This window comes from Entelurus aequoreus, linkage group LG26 (genome assembly GCF_033978785.1).
Source record: "Entelurus aequoreus isolate RoL-2023_Sb linkage group LG26, RoL_Eaeq_v1.1, whole genome shotgun sequence".
Taxonomy (NCBI): domain Eukaryota; kingdom Metazoa; phylum Chordata; class Actinopteri; order Syngnathiformes; family Syngnathidae; genus Entelurus; species Entelurus aequoreus.
In genome coordinates, this window is record NC_084756.1 from 30,923,578 (window position 1) to 30,940,879 (window position 17,302).

At 40.9% G+C, this 17,302-nt stretch overlaps 1 protein-coding gene across 4 annotated transcripts in view; it reads right to left on the reverse strand.

Annotated features, from left to right (window-relative positions):
- The window catches only part of cbfa2t2 (CBFA2/RUNX1 partner transcriptional co-repressor 2), a 172,895-nt gene that overhangs the window by 60,400 nt on the left and 95,193 nt on the right, over positions 1–17,302 (reverse strand). Inside the window, exon 1 of one of the 4 annotated variants that reach the window (XM_062037788.1) lies at positions 807–1,090. The exons of the other annotated variants lie outside the window; for them this stretch is intronic. The gene's annotated coding sequence lies outside the window, so the exon portion shown is untranslated. Of the gene's footprint in view, positions 1–806; positions 1,091–17,302 lie in introns of those variants that run through there. 4 annotated transcript variants of the gene reach the window in all.

The following is a 17,302-nucleotide window of genomic DNA, read 5'->3' on the forward strand; positions in this document are numbered from 1 at the left end:
CACCGGCCGAAAATGCATAATAAAGAAGGAAAAAAACATATATATGTCGCACTGGAGTATAATTCGCATTTTTGGGGGGAAATTTATTTGATAAAACCCAACACCAAGAATAGACATTTGAAAGGCAATTTAAAATAAATAAAGAATAGTGAACAACAGGCTGAATAAGTGTACGTTATATGAGGCATAAATAACCAACTGAGAACGTGCCTGGTATGTTAACGTAACATATTATGGTAAGAGTCATTCAAATAACTATAACATATAGAACATGCTATACGTTTACCAAACAATCTGTCACTCCTAATCGCTAAATCCGAGGACATCTTATACGTCTAGTCTCTTACGTGAATGAGCTAAATAATATTATTTGATATTTTACGGTAATGTGTTAATAATTTCCCACATAAGTCGCTCCTGAGTATAAGTCGCACCCCCGGCCAAACTATGAAAAAAACTGCGACTTATACCCCGAAAAATACGGTACCTCAATTTCACAGCTTCTTTTTACACTTGCATGGCAGTTAAAAATGCAACAACAAAAAAGTGATGACAACAGGTTGACACTGGATGGAACTGAGGGTTTCTATTCCCCTTACTTGCTATGTGGAATATACAGTGTGTGCATGAAGTCCCCATTGGCTCAGACGACAAAGATGGAGGGATAAAGAGGACGGGATGAGCCATGACCATCTGCACAGCACGGGGAATTTAACACGCACACACACACACGCACACACACACGCACACGCACACCCACACACACACACACCCTAACATGTACGCAAAGCTGTCTAGTGTCCTACCTCCTCTCTAGTAGAGTCCACACGTCAAAGTCCGGTGAGAAAGTCGAGCTGCACTTCGTCGCCTCTCCTTTTTGTCTCTCCCTTACGTGTCACGCATGAGCTCGCATTTCCCGCAAACGCGCGGCCAGACGGCGGCCAGATGGAAGGCAACGGCGACTTCAAATCGACGCACATTAACTTCAAGGTCGTCTTAAATGTCTTCCTCCTCCTCGGCGTGTTGTTATCATTAAGTCCTCTCTCGCTGCGCTTCGCAGCCTCTGACTTCGCGCACCCTCTTCCTCAGTCCTTTGCCTCTCGCCTTAAGCCCCGCCTATATTTTTTCCCCCCCACACGCTCTCTGTGATTGGCTCTCCGGTTTGGGTGACGTCATGGCGGCTCGCAGTATGGCTCCCGGCCAAGCATCCAGCGGTGCTGCCTTGCCTTCCATTGACGGAGATGGGCGCCGGCAATTAACATAACTAATTGCTTTGGCACGTAAAGGCTAAACAAGAGGCCATGCCAAAGGGTGACGAAAGTGTGCGCATCTGCATATATGTAAGCCGGGGGGAGGCGGAGAGTGCCCCCCAAATGCTGCACCCACTGATACCCTTGATATAATACTACTATTGTCTCAGCTCTTGAATGCAGCATCAAGGGGGGCGGGACACTTGAGGAGCCTCCTATCTCTAAGGCAGACCTGGGCATTCTGCGGCCCGCGGGCCGCATCCGGCCCTTTGTGCGTCCCTGTCCGGCCCGCGTGAGGCCAATTATAAATTACAAAATAAATTTTAAAAAAGTATCTATGTCGAGTGTGCAATACAACGGTACTGCTTTTGTTTTGAAAATCGTTATTTGTATTTATTCCGTATGGACGTATGCGTGTGCGTGATTGTGAGTGAATGTGAACAGCTGCAATCATTAATTACAAAATAAAGTTGAAAAAACATCTATGTCGTGCGCGCAATACAACTGTGCTGCTTTTATTTTGAAAAGTATTATTTATGGGCGTGTGTCCGTCCGTGTGTAACCTGCGAGTGAATGTGCACATGCAGCGACAAGTGATGCACGGTTTACACCCGAGACGCTAAAAAGAGAAAAGTTGATGAAGAATGCCGTGTTTCCAACAAGACATGGACTGCAAAGCAACGTTCCCTCGAAGGTGCGTGCCTGCGCAATTGTGCACTGCTCAAGCGTCTGCTGCGCGCAGCAAATATATGCCGCGCACCAAATCAAATCCCATCTGAATTCTAAACAAAATAAACATATTTATTCTATGTAATTTTGCAATGCAACTTTGAGTGACAGTGACAACAAGCGGCCCTAACGGTGTTCGTCAACACCGTTCGATTGAACACCGTTCAATTATTGTAACGTCTATCGAGATGCTTCGAGGACAGGAATTATATCGATCACTTTATTGAGCAAAACTGTTTATATTCGGACATAACCACACCAAAAACATGAGTAAAACAATTCTATCTCGAAAAACTAGTCATTTTCTGCCGTACAAACCAGGCCAAAACCAACTTGTCATCTGTCACCAACACGCATAGCACTAAACCACTGCTGCGTTTATGGCCACACAAAAAGTCGGACAACTCAAACACCACACAAAGTTACACGATGACTCCTCAGTCATACGTGTGCTTATTTTACTGTCATTTATTATTAATGTTAATTTATTTATATTAGTCATGGAATGCTGTTACACACACTATGTTGAAGTATTACTATTATTATTCATTATTATTATTATTATTATTATTATTATTTATCTTACGGTATATATAAAAAATAATATTGAGCAAAATTTAATTGAAATATTGTCGATGTGGCCCTCCAGCAGTGCTCGGGTTGCTCATGCGGCCCCCGGTAAAAATTAATTGCCCACCCCTGCTCTAAGGCCATGTCTACACTATATATATAAACCCTTAAACGAATAATTATTTAGCCTAAGCCCCGTTTCAGCCACACTAAACCAGCATTTAAAGGCCTACTGAAATGCGATTTTCTTATTTAAACGGGGATAGCAGGTCCATTCTATGTGTCATACTTGATAATTTTGCAATATTGCCATATTTTTGCTGAAATGATTTAGTGGAGAACATCGACGATAATGTTCGCAACTTTTGGTCGTTGATAAAAAAGCCTTGCCTGTACCGGAAGTAGCAGACGATATGCGCATGAAGTCACCGGTTGTGGAGCTCCTCACATCTGCACATTGTTTACAATCATGGCCACATGCAGCGAGAGCGATTCGGACCGAGAAAGCGACGATTTCCCCGTTAATTTGAGCGAGGATGAAAGATTCGTTGATGAGGAAAGTGAGAGTGAAGGACTAGAGGGCATGCCACAAATTAATCCCGCATAACAAACACCTCCCCCCTCCCGTCCATATAACCCGCCAATACAACTCAAACACCCGCACAACACACTCAATCCCACAGCCCAAAGTACCGTTCACCTCCCCAAAGTTCATACAGCACATATATTTCCCCAAAGTCCCCAAAGTTACGTACGTGACATGCACATAGCGGCACGCACGTACGGGCAAGCGATCAAATGTTTGGAAGCCGCAGCTGCGTACTCACGGTACCGCGTCTGCGTATCTAACTCAAAGTCCTCCTGGTAAGAGTCTCCCAGTTCTCCACAGGCCAATGGTAAAGCTTGACTGTCATCTTTCGGGAATATAAACAATGAAACACTGGCTACGTGTTTGTGTTGCTGCAGCCGGCCGCTAATACACCGCTTCCCACCTACAGCTTTCTTCTTTGCTGTCTCCATTGTTCATTGAACAAATTGCAAAATATTCACCAACACAGATGTCTAGAATACTGTGGAATTTTGCGATGAAAACAGACGACTTAATAGCTGGCCACAACGGTGTCCCAAAACGTCCGCTACAATCCGTGACGTCACGCACAAACGTCATCATACCGAGACGTTTTCAGCAGGATATTTTGCGGGAAACTTAAAATTGCACTTTACTTATCTAACCCGGCCGTATTGGCATGTGTTGCAATGTTAAGATTTCATCATTGATATATAAACTATCAGACTGCGTGGTCGGTAGTAGTGGCTTTCAGTAGGCCTTTAAACGAGTAATTATTTAGCCTAAGCCCCGTTGCAGTCACACTACTAAACCAGCGTTTAAGGTCCTCCTCCTCGGACAAATTTTTACACGGGTAAGGCCCCGTTTACACTAAGGTTATCCAGGCATACTTGCCAACCTTGAGACTTCCGAATTTGGCAGATTGGGGGGGCGGGGCCTGGGGCGGGGTTAAGGGTTGAGGAGTACCGTATTTTTCTGACTATAAGTCACAGTTTTTTTTCATAGTTTGGCCGGGGGTGCGACTTATGTGTGAAATTATTAACACATTACCGTAAAATATCAAATAATATTATTTAGCTCATTCACGTAAGAGACTAGACAAATAAGATTTTATCGGATTTAGCGATTAGGAGTGACAGATTGTTTGGTAAACGTATAGCATGTTCTATATGTTATAGTTATTTGAATGACTCTTACCATAATATGTTACGTTAACATACTAGGCACGTTCTCAGTTGGTTATTTATGCCTCATATAACGTACACTTATTCAGCCTGTTGTTCACTATTCTTTATTTATTTTAAATTGCCTTTCAAATTTCTATTCTTGGTGTTGGGTTTTATCAAAATACATTTCCCCAAAAAATGCGACTTATACTCCAGTGCGACTTATATATGTTTTTTTCCTTCTTTATTATGCATTTTCGGCCGGTGCGACTTAAACTCCGGAGCGACTTATACTCCGAAAAATACGGTATATTTATAGCTAGAATTCACTGAAATTAAAGTATTTCTTATATATATATATATATATATATATATATATATATATATATATATATATATATATATATATATATATATATATATATATATATATATATATATATATATATATGTATGTATATATATATATATATGTATGTATGTATGTATGTATGTATATATGTATATATGTATATGTATATATATATATATATATATATATATATATATATATATATATATATATATATATATATATATATATATATATATATATGTATGTGTGTATATATATGTATGTGTGTTTTTGATTGATTGAGACTTTTATTAGTAGGTTGCACAGTGAAGTACATATTCCGTACAATTGACCACTAAATGGTAACACCCGAATAAGTTTTTCAACTTGTTTAAGTCGGGGTCCACTTAAATTGATTCATGATACAGATATATACTATCATATATCATGTATATGTATGTGTATATATATATATATATATATATATATATATATATATATATATATATATATATATATATATATATATATATATATATATATATATATATATATATGTGTATATATATATATATGTGTATGTATGTATATATATATATATATACATATATAGTACAGTAAACAGTAATGAAAACACAGTTGTTCTGCTAACTGTACTGTACTTGCTGCTTACTTTAAAAAAAAAAAAATAACACTTACCTTTCACTATTTGAGTAGCTTTTTTTCTGCCATTTGAGTACTGGCGAGCGATCTCTGAATCCGGGAACATATCTTTCACAGATTTGTTCAAAACATCCGCAAATGAGACCGGAATGTTGCTTGCAAGGTGGCCCATAATACTGTGTTGCCGCCGCCTTGTGCTTGTCTGACCGTTCATGAGTGACTATATCCATTCGGCCACCGTGTTATGGGTTATAGATAAACCTATGGATAACGGAGACATATATAATAGTCTCCTTTTCAGGTGAGAGGACGCTAAAGGCAGTGCCTTTATGGCACCCCCCCCCCCCCCCCAATATTGTTTGTCCGGCTGGAAATGTTGGATATTACAACTTGCCGTAGTTTTGAAGCAATGCATGATGGGAATCCGGATGTTGTGTGTCAGTGTATTAACGTGCCGGCTGGAATAAACACACGCTGAGAAATAGCTCCGTGCCTGCCTACTTTATGGGTTATAGATAAACCTATGGCTAACAGAGACATATATAATAGTCTCCTTTTCAGGTGAGAAGACGCTAAAGGCAGTGCCTTTAAGGCACGCCCCCAATATAGTTGTCCGGCCGGATATCGGGAGATTCTCGGGAGAATGGTTGTCCCGGGAGATTTTCGGGAGAGGCACTGAAATTCGGGAGTCTCCTGGAAAATTCGGGAGGGTTGGCAAGTATGTATCCAGGGTAAATCCCACCTAACCTTATCCTTGTCCACACACAACAATGCCACCGTTTAAGACCCCCGGCCCCCCTCTGTCCGCAGGCGCAACGCGACCTAGTACGCATGCATGGAAAAATGTGTACGTCATAGTCACCTCCAGTGTTGCTTTGTGTGCAAGTTCTTAAAGGTAACTTATCTGAACAATATCCAGTGTTGTGGTATTTCAATTAACTGGAATCCAGTGTGCTGTGGGGCCTTATTGTAGTGAATCACACCTGAGCCATCATAAATTAATCACATCTTTATTAGACATGTAAACAATGTGATAAAAAACATTTAACATGAATCAAGGGATCTAGATATCTGGTCAGGACACTCCTCACTCTTTTGCCTTCACCTTCATTGTCCATTCCTTTTTGGTGACTTTATATACTCTGGACCTAGACGTTGAGTCCACGACATACATGGCGGACAATAACTGATACAGTCTGCTTTGCCAGTCTAAATGCTTTTGCTGTTTTCCTCGACGGCCAGGTAATACAAAGCACACGCTATCTTTTTTATCCACGGGAGCTCGCATTCTCGTTGACTCTCCTTCGACAAATGGACGAAGTTTTTTGCTAAGTATATTCTATCTACACTTCTGTTAAAATGTAACAATCACTTATTCTTCTGTTGTTTGGATACTTTACATTAGTTTTGGATGATATCACAACTTTGGGTACCAATCCGATACCAAGTCGTTACAGGATCATACATTGGTCATATTCAAAGTCCCCTTGTGTCCAGGGACATATTTCCTGAGTTTATAAACATAATATCGTTTTGAAAAAAAACGATGATGAAAATGTTGTGGTGCCAAAAAATATTGACGTAATCATAGTATCGACTAGAAATGCTCCTGTACTTGGTATCATTACAGTGGATGTCAGGTGTAGATCCACCAATGGCGTTTGTTTACATTTTGACGCCGGTGAGCTACGGTGTGTAGTGAAGCATGTTTAGCTATTCCTCGTCCTGCAGGGATGATACTTGTAAGAAACTTACTTTATTTGTCGCCATGGAGACGTGATTTAGAAGTAGCTAAAACACTGCAGACTGCGGCTCGACTTTAGCCGCTGACTAGCTATCCATGTCTTAAAGAGGGCGTTACAGTGTTATAACTTCACCTTTATCTTTAGTTTTTAAGCCAAAATGCGTCCGTTCTCCCTTTTCTGTCACACTGTGTCTGCTTGTAAGTACTCCGTGATTGTGCGCTGCCGAACATGCTCTTCTGATATGATTCATTACTATACTAATACCGGTATACCGTACAACCCTAGTACACGCTAATTTAACGTTTGTACACCCTGTTTAGCATGCAGTATTTGGATCTTAGTAGATCAAGCCCGAACTGTCCATAAGTCATTGACCATTTGTCCAATTGTATTAGGAGCATACATGTATTACGTGTACGCTAACATGTGTTCCAAAGCGTTTCGAACAATACCCATGAGGGGCTTGGGGGCGCCACAAATTGGTGTCCTATTTTTTTCACATGACTGTATGTACTGTATTGCACTGCAGATATGCCTGAATAAATCAGCCTTAATAACAAGCTCTCTCTCTCCCCTCGCCGTCTCCTCGCTGGCTGCGTCTATTCAGGGTGCATCTGGTCAGCCAGCAGGCTCCGAGGCAGCGCCAGGTGGCTACAAGACGGGGAGGAGGGGGAGGGTGGCGAGGATGCAGCAACCATGCGGGGCCTTCAATGTGAGGCAATAGCATGGAGCACAATGCTACCGTTAGCTGTCAATGGACGGAGGAAAACCGGACGTCGCTTTGGGCGAAGTGTCTGTCTTGCATGTGGTGGTTTTACCACGGCAGGTGAAAACGCGTCGGGCTGAGCAGGAGAACCTCCCGAAATCAGAAGTCACCATCACGCACAGGCTTGCGCAGCTGTTTGCCATTGTGTGTACATGTGTGTGCGAGATGAAGACAGAACAAGAGAGTCTGCAGCATCTGTTTCAGTTCACACGCTCCCTCTCCAATTTTCCACTTTTAGAAAACGTAAACAGCACTTTCCCCCCCCCGAGCAGTAAAGCAGAGAAAGAAAAACGAGGCGGTAAGAAAAATCATCAGCTCCAAGGAAATCATCATTATGGAAATACGGTGTAAATCTGCGGTTCTTGAAGTACCGTCTCAGAAAACACTTGGCTCTCAAAGTACCACCAACCTATGACCGGCCCCTTCTACAGGTTATCCAGGGTAAATCCCACCTAACCTTATCCGTGTCCACACACAACAATGCCACCGTTTAAGACCCCCTCCAACCGTCCGTCCACCGGCGCAACGCGACCTAGTACGCATGCGCGGAAAATGCGCACGTCATAGTCACCTCCAGTGTTGCTTTGTGTGCAAGTTCTTAAATGTAACTTATCTGAACAATATCCAGTGTTGTGGTATTTCAATTAACTGGAATCCAGTGTGCTGTGGGGCCTTATTGTAGTGAATCACACCTGAGACATCCTAAATTAATCACATCTTTAATGGACGTGTGAAAGTAAACAATGTGATAAACATTTTTTTACATCAATCAATCTAGGGATCTAGATATCTGGTCAGGACACTCCTCACTCTTGTGCCTTCACCTTCATTGTCCATTCCTTTTTGGTGACTTTATATACTCTGGACCTAGACGTTGAGTCCGCGACATACATGGCGGACAATAACTGATACAGTCTGCTTTGCCAGTCCAAAAGCATTCAAGTCTTCCCTCGTCGGCCAGGTAATACAAAGCACACACTACCTTTTTTATCACATCCACGGGAGTCCACATTCTCGTTGTCTCTCCTTCGACAAATGGACGAAGTTTTTCGGTAAGTAGAATCACAGCTGACCTGGACATTGGAAAGTTATCTTGCCGTCTGAGAAGTGTTGTATCCCAAATAGCTGCAATCGCTTTCTCTTAAGGTATTCATGTGTGATTTCCACAAGTGTCTGTACAGACGAAAGGAGAAACACGGGCATGTCTGGATGACTCGCCTCCATATTTCCAGTGGTTTGATTGATTGATTGAGACTTTTATTAGTAGGTTGCACAGTGAAGTACATATTCCGTACAATTGACCACTAAATGGTAACACCCGAATAAGTTTTTCAACTTGTTTAAGTCGGGGTCCACTTAAATTGATTCATGATACAGATATATACTATCATATATACTATCATCATAATACAGTCATCACACAAGATAATCACATTGAATTATTTACATTATTTACAATCAGGGGTGTGGAGGGGTGGGGGGGTAGGATATGGACAGCAAGTAGTGGACATAGAGAGAGAGAGAGAGAGAGAGAGAGAGAGAGAGAGAGATCAGAAGGCATAGGAAAAAGTATCTGCATTTGATTGTTTACATTTGATTATTAGCAATCCGGGGAGGGTGTTAGTTTAGGGTTGTAGCTGCCTGGAGGTGAACTTTTATTGCTGTTTTGAAGGAGGATAGAGATGCCCTTTCTTTTATACCTGTTGGGAGTGCATTCCACATTGATGTGGCATAGAAAGAGAATGAGTTAAGACCTTTGTTAGATCGGAATCTGGGTTTAACGTGGTTAGTGGAGCTCCCCCTGGTGTTGTGGTTATGGCGGTCATTTACGTTAAGGAAGTAGTTTGACACCGAGTTACGAAACCGCTTTATTATGCTGTGGCGCGTTCTTTCTGACATCATTTCCTGTGTGGGGCGCGGTCTTTCTGGCGTCACTTCCTCTCCGAACTCAGTTTGTAAACCATCTATGAGTCCATACAAAGCTAAGTGCCGGAGAGTCAAGAAATACACGACGCACTAACCCGTAAAAAAAATTGTCCAAGGAGGGGAACCTTAAACGATATTGTTGCTTAACGCTTGCTCAGAGAATAGACTGCTTGTGCCCAAGTCTTTTAAATGGTTTGGTGCCAAAGTACATGTCTGAACCACTCGAGCCTCAGGGAGTGTGGGCTCTTGCTGGTGCTCAGAGTCAGGACCAAACATGGTGAGGCTGACTTTCAGTTTTATGCTCCTAAAATCTGCAATAGTCTTGAAGATGTGACACAGGCCTCTGCGTTGTCAACGTTCAAATCCAGGCAGAAAACACTTTTATCTGATTGTGCAGAAGACAACTGAAAGTATGTTATCTATACTTTTTTTTTGCCTTCTTGTAATTTTCTGTAAAGGACTTTGAATTGCCTTGTGTACAAATTGTGCTCTATTGCCTCGCTTATTAGAATTTTCAGGGCATTTTATGAAGAACCCAGCAAAGTGAGACACAGCCCTACACTGAAGTTGTGTGCACCTTCACACAGGAACATGGAATCGCTCACCCAGATAATTAAAATACTTGTCGGACAGTTCAGTTCAGTTCAGTTTCAGTTTATTTGGAACAATACAGAGTGGACCAAAATTTAAAACTGAACAAAGCCGCGGGTCAAGGTTGAACAAATTAACCTTTTAATAGGGACCCCAACAAGTTTTCCATTGAATATTGAACAAGCAAGGCTTATATAACTTTATAGTGACATGCAAAATCGAGTTTCAAATGATAAAAATTAAAAAATATCAATGGCATATCAAATACAATTTAAATAAAAATTGAATGCCTCTTTTCTATATGCAGCCTTCTGAGGTAAATATCAACATTAACTTTTTCCACAGGCTAATAAGTTTGAAAATAAAATAACAATGAATAAACCAACCATTCAGGACATTAAACTGCTCAGTTTGCAACACACTGATCTAATCTGATGTGCCCAAGCCAGATACCTGCCATCTTTTCTTGGTTCATTAATGTCGGGACTCAGGCTTTGAGCTGAGGCAACCTTCATTATCGAATGAAGGTGTTCATCAGTCATTATATCTCGTAGTCCACCCGGACCACAGTCTTGGTGGCGTGCCTTAAAGGCACTGCCTTTAACATCCTCTACGAGCTGTCGTCACGTCCGCTTTTCATCCATTCTAACAACGTGCCGGCCCAGTCACAATATATGTGCGGCTTCTGTACGCACACACACGTGAATGCAATGCATACTTGATCAACAGCGGTACAGGTTACACTGAGGGTGTCTGTATAAACAACTTTAACACTTTTAGAAATATACGCCACACTGTGAATCCACACCAAACAAGAATGACAAACACATTTCGGGAGAACATCTGCACCGTAACACAACATAAACACAACAGAACAAATACCTAGAACCCTTTGCAGCACTAACTCTTCCTGGACGCTACAAAATACACCCCCGGAAAAATGCGGATTTCCACAATTTCGCAGACATTTCACATTCCCGATCTTAAAAGTCCTGCTAATTTCTAAATATACAAATCTTAATTTAGGATGTCTTTTGAAGTAAAACTAACTACCGTATTTTTCGGACTATAAGTCGCTCCGGAGTATATGTCGCACCGGACGAAAATGCACAATAAAGAAGGAAAAAAACATATATAAGTCACACTGGAGTATAAGTCGCATTTTTGGGGGAAATTTATTTGATAAAATCCAACACCAAGAATAGACATTTTAAAGATTAAGATTAAAGATACCAATGATTGTCACACACACACTAGATGTGGTGAAATTTGTCCTCTGCATTTGACCCATCCCCTTGGGGAGCAGTGGGCAGCAGCGGCGCTGCGCCCGGGAATCATTTTGGTGACTTAACCCCCAACTCCAACCCGTGTTGCTGAGTGCCAAGCAGGGAGGTTATGGGTCCCATTTTTATAGTCTTTGGTATGACTCGGCTGGGATTTGATTTGAAAGGCAATTTAAAATAAATAAAGAATAGTGAACGACAGGCTGAATAAGTGTACGTTATATGAGGCATAAATAACCAACTGAGAACGTGCCTGGTATGTTAACGTAACATATTATGGTAAGAGTCATTCAAATAACTATAACATATAGAACATGCTATACGTTTACCAAACAATCTGTCACTCCCGATCGCTAAATCTGATGAAATCTTCCTCCCCGGTGTCGCCTCTGGTATGCGCCGTTTCCTTTCTTTCTGCTGCTCGATCGCCGTTTTCTGCTGCATATTTCACTACGTCCGGCTTGTAATCTGCAGTATATGATTTCCTTTTCGGTGCCATTTTAGTTCAGCCCTTCTCAGTTTTTATAAGTTACCGCCAATGTTGAAATAATCCATTTTAATAGCTACGGATGTAGCAGCAGTTAGCATCCCATGACCCACAATGCACTTCTGCCATGACGCACAATGCACTTCTGCAGTGTTTCCCACACATTCATTTATTTGTGGCGGCCCGCCACGAAAGAATTACGTCCGCCACAAATACAATTTTTTTGTTTTTGTTTTTTGTCCTGTCCAGCTTCTCAGGCAAATCATATAGTTGATGTAGATGCCCATATAGGCTGTTCAGATTTACTTTACAAAAGAGAAGTGTAGGATACTTCTCCTGTTGCCTTATTTGTATTTGACCACTACTGTTTTCTGTTTATTTGTTACTGACTGTGGCAGGACACCTCTGCCTCTGTTTCACTTTATGTTGCTGGTAAATAATATGGTTGTAGTAGTAGGCTAAAGTTAAATTATTTAGTATGCACTAATTAAAGGGGCAGAGCTTTAAGAGACATTTTAGCTGTTATATTTTATAAGATATATTTTTTGTAAGAACCACAATTAATAAATATATTTCAGTGAATAACTTATTGTTCAAATCTGTATATAAATATGTACATAAAGTGTTGTAATTATATTGTAAAATGGATGGATAGATGGACGTTTAAAACAAAACTGTTATTATTAATTAGTAAGTATACATTTTTTTAGCCTTTTTAGAGAAAATCATATCATTGTAGTAAATTATGCAAATACTCGATGATGTCATGGTGACCACGCCCATAGCCACGCCCCCACCGCCACAGGTATCTTGGCAGTTTATGGGAAACACTGCTTCTGTCATGACCCGCCCCCGCCGAATTCTCATTGGTTGACGTGTGTGGCGATTGCGGACATTTGCTTCGTCTCTTACGCGAATGAGATAAATACTATTATATGATATTTTACGGTAATGTGTTAATAATTTCACACATAAGTCGCTCCGGAGTATATGTCGCTATGAAAAAAAACTGCAATTTATAATCCGAAAAATACGGTAGTTTTTAGTCACTCGTTTGTAGTATTCTAAAATAGTCTTTTTTTTTAGTGAATGGCGTTGATACTCGATCAGATGCTGGAAAATTAATGTCTCACTTTTCAACGCCACATAATGAACACACAGAACAGCGAAAAAGAAAAAGAAAAACAGCGAAAGAGCCAACGTTTATGTGCCGTGTGAAAGGGGCTACTGTATGCAGTGTTGACAAGATGCACCGCCGAGGCGCCACTCTCGTGGCAGATGTCTATAACATCTTTGCTCTCCATTGGACACTTTTTCAAAGACTCCCCCTCCCTCCTTTTCAAAATGTTATTCCCGTTTTTATTCCCATGATCCCGCGCTCCCGCATTGACATCTCCATTAGCGGTTAGTAATTTCATCAACAGCGGAGCTAAGAAGCTGAGGAATGCAACTTAACGTCTCATAAAAGAAAAAAAAAGTATCTCGCTGGCCTCGCCAGCTCACGCGCCTGGATGCTGAGAGAGAAAACACGTGTCATTTTGGCGGAACTTTCCGTTCGAGGATCGCAACCTGACACACCCTGAAAAAGCGAAAGTGCTGATGATTAAGTTGCCGCATTTGAGACAGTAAATGTTCCTCATCAGACGCAAACCTGATGTTTTCGCTCAGTGACTCATCACTTGGAGTGCAATGAAAACACAGTTTCAGGCCTAAATGCAGATGCATAAATACAAATGATGTCAACAGTGCAATATATTTATCTGTACAGTAACCTATTTATTTATTTATATCTGCACCTTATTGCTTTTTTATCCTGCACTACCATGAGCTAATGCAACGAAATTTTGTTCTTATCTGTACTGTAAAGTTCAAATTTGAATGACAATAAAAAGGAAGTCTAAGTCTAAAATGCAGACGTACAGTTACGATAAGATAAAGCCAGGCAAAGCCGGTGCATGGTATCTACCCATCTGTGATTGCAGACGCCCCCCTTTCCCTGAGTGATCACCAGCGTGTGAGGAAGCTGAGGTCAAAGGCCATACCAGTAGGCCCCATGTTCCTTGTCAGCCCCCTACCAGGCTACATTTCAACTTAGCTACTTCAAACTGTTTGCTGATTTTAAACGTCTGCCACAACATGATCAAGACGGCTGAGGTCAAAAGTCACGTCCGTCCACGATTGTTGTCACTTTTATAATGAGCCATATTTCTAACGAGGGGTGTCAAAAGAAAAATACATTTTCCAATGAATCGCGATTTGACTTTATCAAATGTTTGGGTGGAATTTTATCAAACAAAATCAGATTTTTTTAAAGTAATATACAAACCCCGTTTCCATATGAGTTGGGAAATTGTGTTAGATGTAAATATAAACGGAATACAATGATTTGCAAATCCTCTTCAACCCATATTCAATTGAATGCACTACAAAGACAAGATATTTGATGTTCAAACTCATAAATTTTTTTGCAAATAATAATTAACTTAGAATTTCATGGCTGTAACACGTGCCAAAGTAGTTGGGAAAGGGCATGTTCACCACTGTGTTACATGGCCTTTCCTTTTAACAACACTCAGTTGGGAACTGAGGAGACAAATATTTGAAGCTTTTCAGGTGGAATTCTTTCCCATTCTTGCTTGATGTACAGCTTAAGTTGTTCAACAGTCCGGGGGTCTCCGTTGTCGTATTTTACACTTCAAATTGCGCCACACATGTTCAATGGGAGACAGGTCTGGACTACAGGCAGGCCAGTCTAGTACACGCACTCTTTTACTATGAAGCCACGTTGATGTAACACGTGGCTTGGCATTGTCTTGCTGAAATAAGCAGGGGCGTCCATGATAACGTTGCTTGGATGGCAACATATGTTGCTCCAAAACCTGTATGTACCTTTCAGCATTAATGGTGCCTTCACAGATGTGTAAGTTACCCATGTCTTGGGCACTAATACACCCCCATACCATCACAGAAGCTGGCTTTTCAACTTTGCGCCTACAACAGTCCGAATGGTTCTTTTCCTTTTTTGTTCCGGAGGACACGACGTCCACAGTTTCCAAAAACAACTTGAAATGTGGACTCGTCAGACCAAAGAACACTTTAACACTTTGCATCAGTCCATCTTAGATGAGCTCGGGCCCAGCGAAGCCGGCGGCGTTTCTGGGTGTTGTTGATAAATGGCTTTCGCTTTGCATAGTAGAGTTTTAACTTGCATTTACAGATGTAGCGGCGAACTGTAGTTACTGACAGTGGTTTTCTGAAGTGTTCCTGAGCCCAGGTGGTGATATCCTTTACACACTGATGTCGCTTTTTGATGCAGTACTGCCTGAGGGATCCAAGGTCACGGGCATTCAATGTTACGTGCAGTGATTTCTCCAGATTCTCTGAACCCTTTTGATGATATTACAGATCTTAGATGGTGAAATCCCTAAATTCCTTGCAATAGCTGGTTGAGAAATGTTGTTCACGCATTTGCTCAGATAGTGGTGACCCTCGTCCCATCCTTGTTTGTGAATGACTGAGCATTTCATGGAAGCTGCTTTTATACCCAATCATGGCACCCACCTGTTCCCAATTAGACTGTTCACCCGTGGGATGTTCCAAATAAGTGTTTGATGAGCATTCCTCAACTTTCTCAGTCTTTTTTGTCACTTGTGCCAGCTTTTTAAAACATGTTGCAGGCATCAAATTCCAATCGAGCTAATATTTGCAAAATATAACAACGTTTTCCAGTTCAAACGTCAAGTATCTTGTCTTTGCAGTCTATTCAATTGAATATAGGTTGAAAAGGATTTGCAAATCATTGTATTTTGTTTTTATTTACCATTTACACAACGTGCCAAATTCACTGGTTTTGGGGTTTGTAGAACTGTATCAGACCCGTTACCTATTTTATGCATGAATGAGGTGGCGACTTGTCCAGGGTGTACCCCCGCCTTCCGCCCGAATGCAGCTGAGATAGGCTCCAGCACCCCCGCGACCCCGAACGGGACAAGCGGTAGTAAATGGATGGATGGATTTAGTTAATCATTAGAACTGGCACCCAATGTTATTAAAATAGCATGGATCAAATCTGAATGGAATCGTTACCCCCCAGAATCAGATCGAATCGTGTGGTGCCCAAAGATTCACAGCCCTATCTCTTACCGATTTCGAAAGAAAACTGTTGCTACCGATTTCAATGGGAAAAAAATGACTACAATAGTGGAAAGTGACTTTTATTCCAATACAAACATGCGGGGAGAGGATTTTCCTTTGAGAGCAGTCTGAGAAATAGAACCTAACAGTTAAAGTCACAGCCAAATCACTTCGGAATGATGACGAGATCTTTACAAGCTAAAGCTGCTACGGTGCCACTTCTGATCCTCCTTCCAGCCAGTTTCCTGTAGTTTATTGAGGCTTCCCACACTGTCTGGATCAATTTTTGGTCTTTTAGCTCAGCGTTTCAGCCACTTTGGACCTGATCTACTAAAGGTTTGCGTGTATTAAAGTACCAGTGGAATGCAAAAACAAGTTGCCTCTATTTTGATGCTTTTATCATATATATCTGATTTATGACAACAAAAGTTTACGAGTAAATAGATATAATCAAAATAGCATCAATCTCACGAGCCATTTTGAGAGTTAAACGAGCAAGCCCGAGAAATGATCCAAGACATAGAGTTAGGAACCAGAGATTCCTTCCCCTATCAACAACAATGCTAATCATACAGACTTTGTGAGAGCAAGCAAACAACGATTACTTTGGGAAAAATTATGATCCAGAACCATATGTTTTTGAGCAATAGGTTTTAGAAGCTGAGAGCTAAACGGATGTAGCTTAATTGAAACACTATAGCATCATACAGCATTGCTTGGTGCTAAACATACACGCTAACTAGGGATGTCTGATAATGGCTTTTTGCCGATATCCGATATTCCGATATTGTCCAACTCTTAATTACCGATACCGATATCAACCGATACCGATATATACAGTCGTGGAATTAACACATTATTATGCCTAATTTGGACAACCAAGTATGGTGAAGATAAGGTCCTTTATAAAAAAAATTAATAAAATAAGATAAATAAATTAAAAACATTTTCTTGAATAAAAAAGAAAGTAAAACAATATAAAAACAGTTACATAGAAACTAGTAATTAATGAAAATGAGTAAAATGTAACTGTTAAAGGTTAGTACTATTAGTGGACCAGCAGCACGCACAATCATGCGTGCTTACGGAC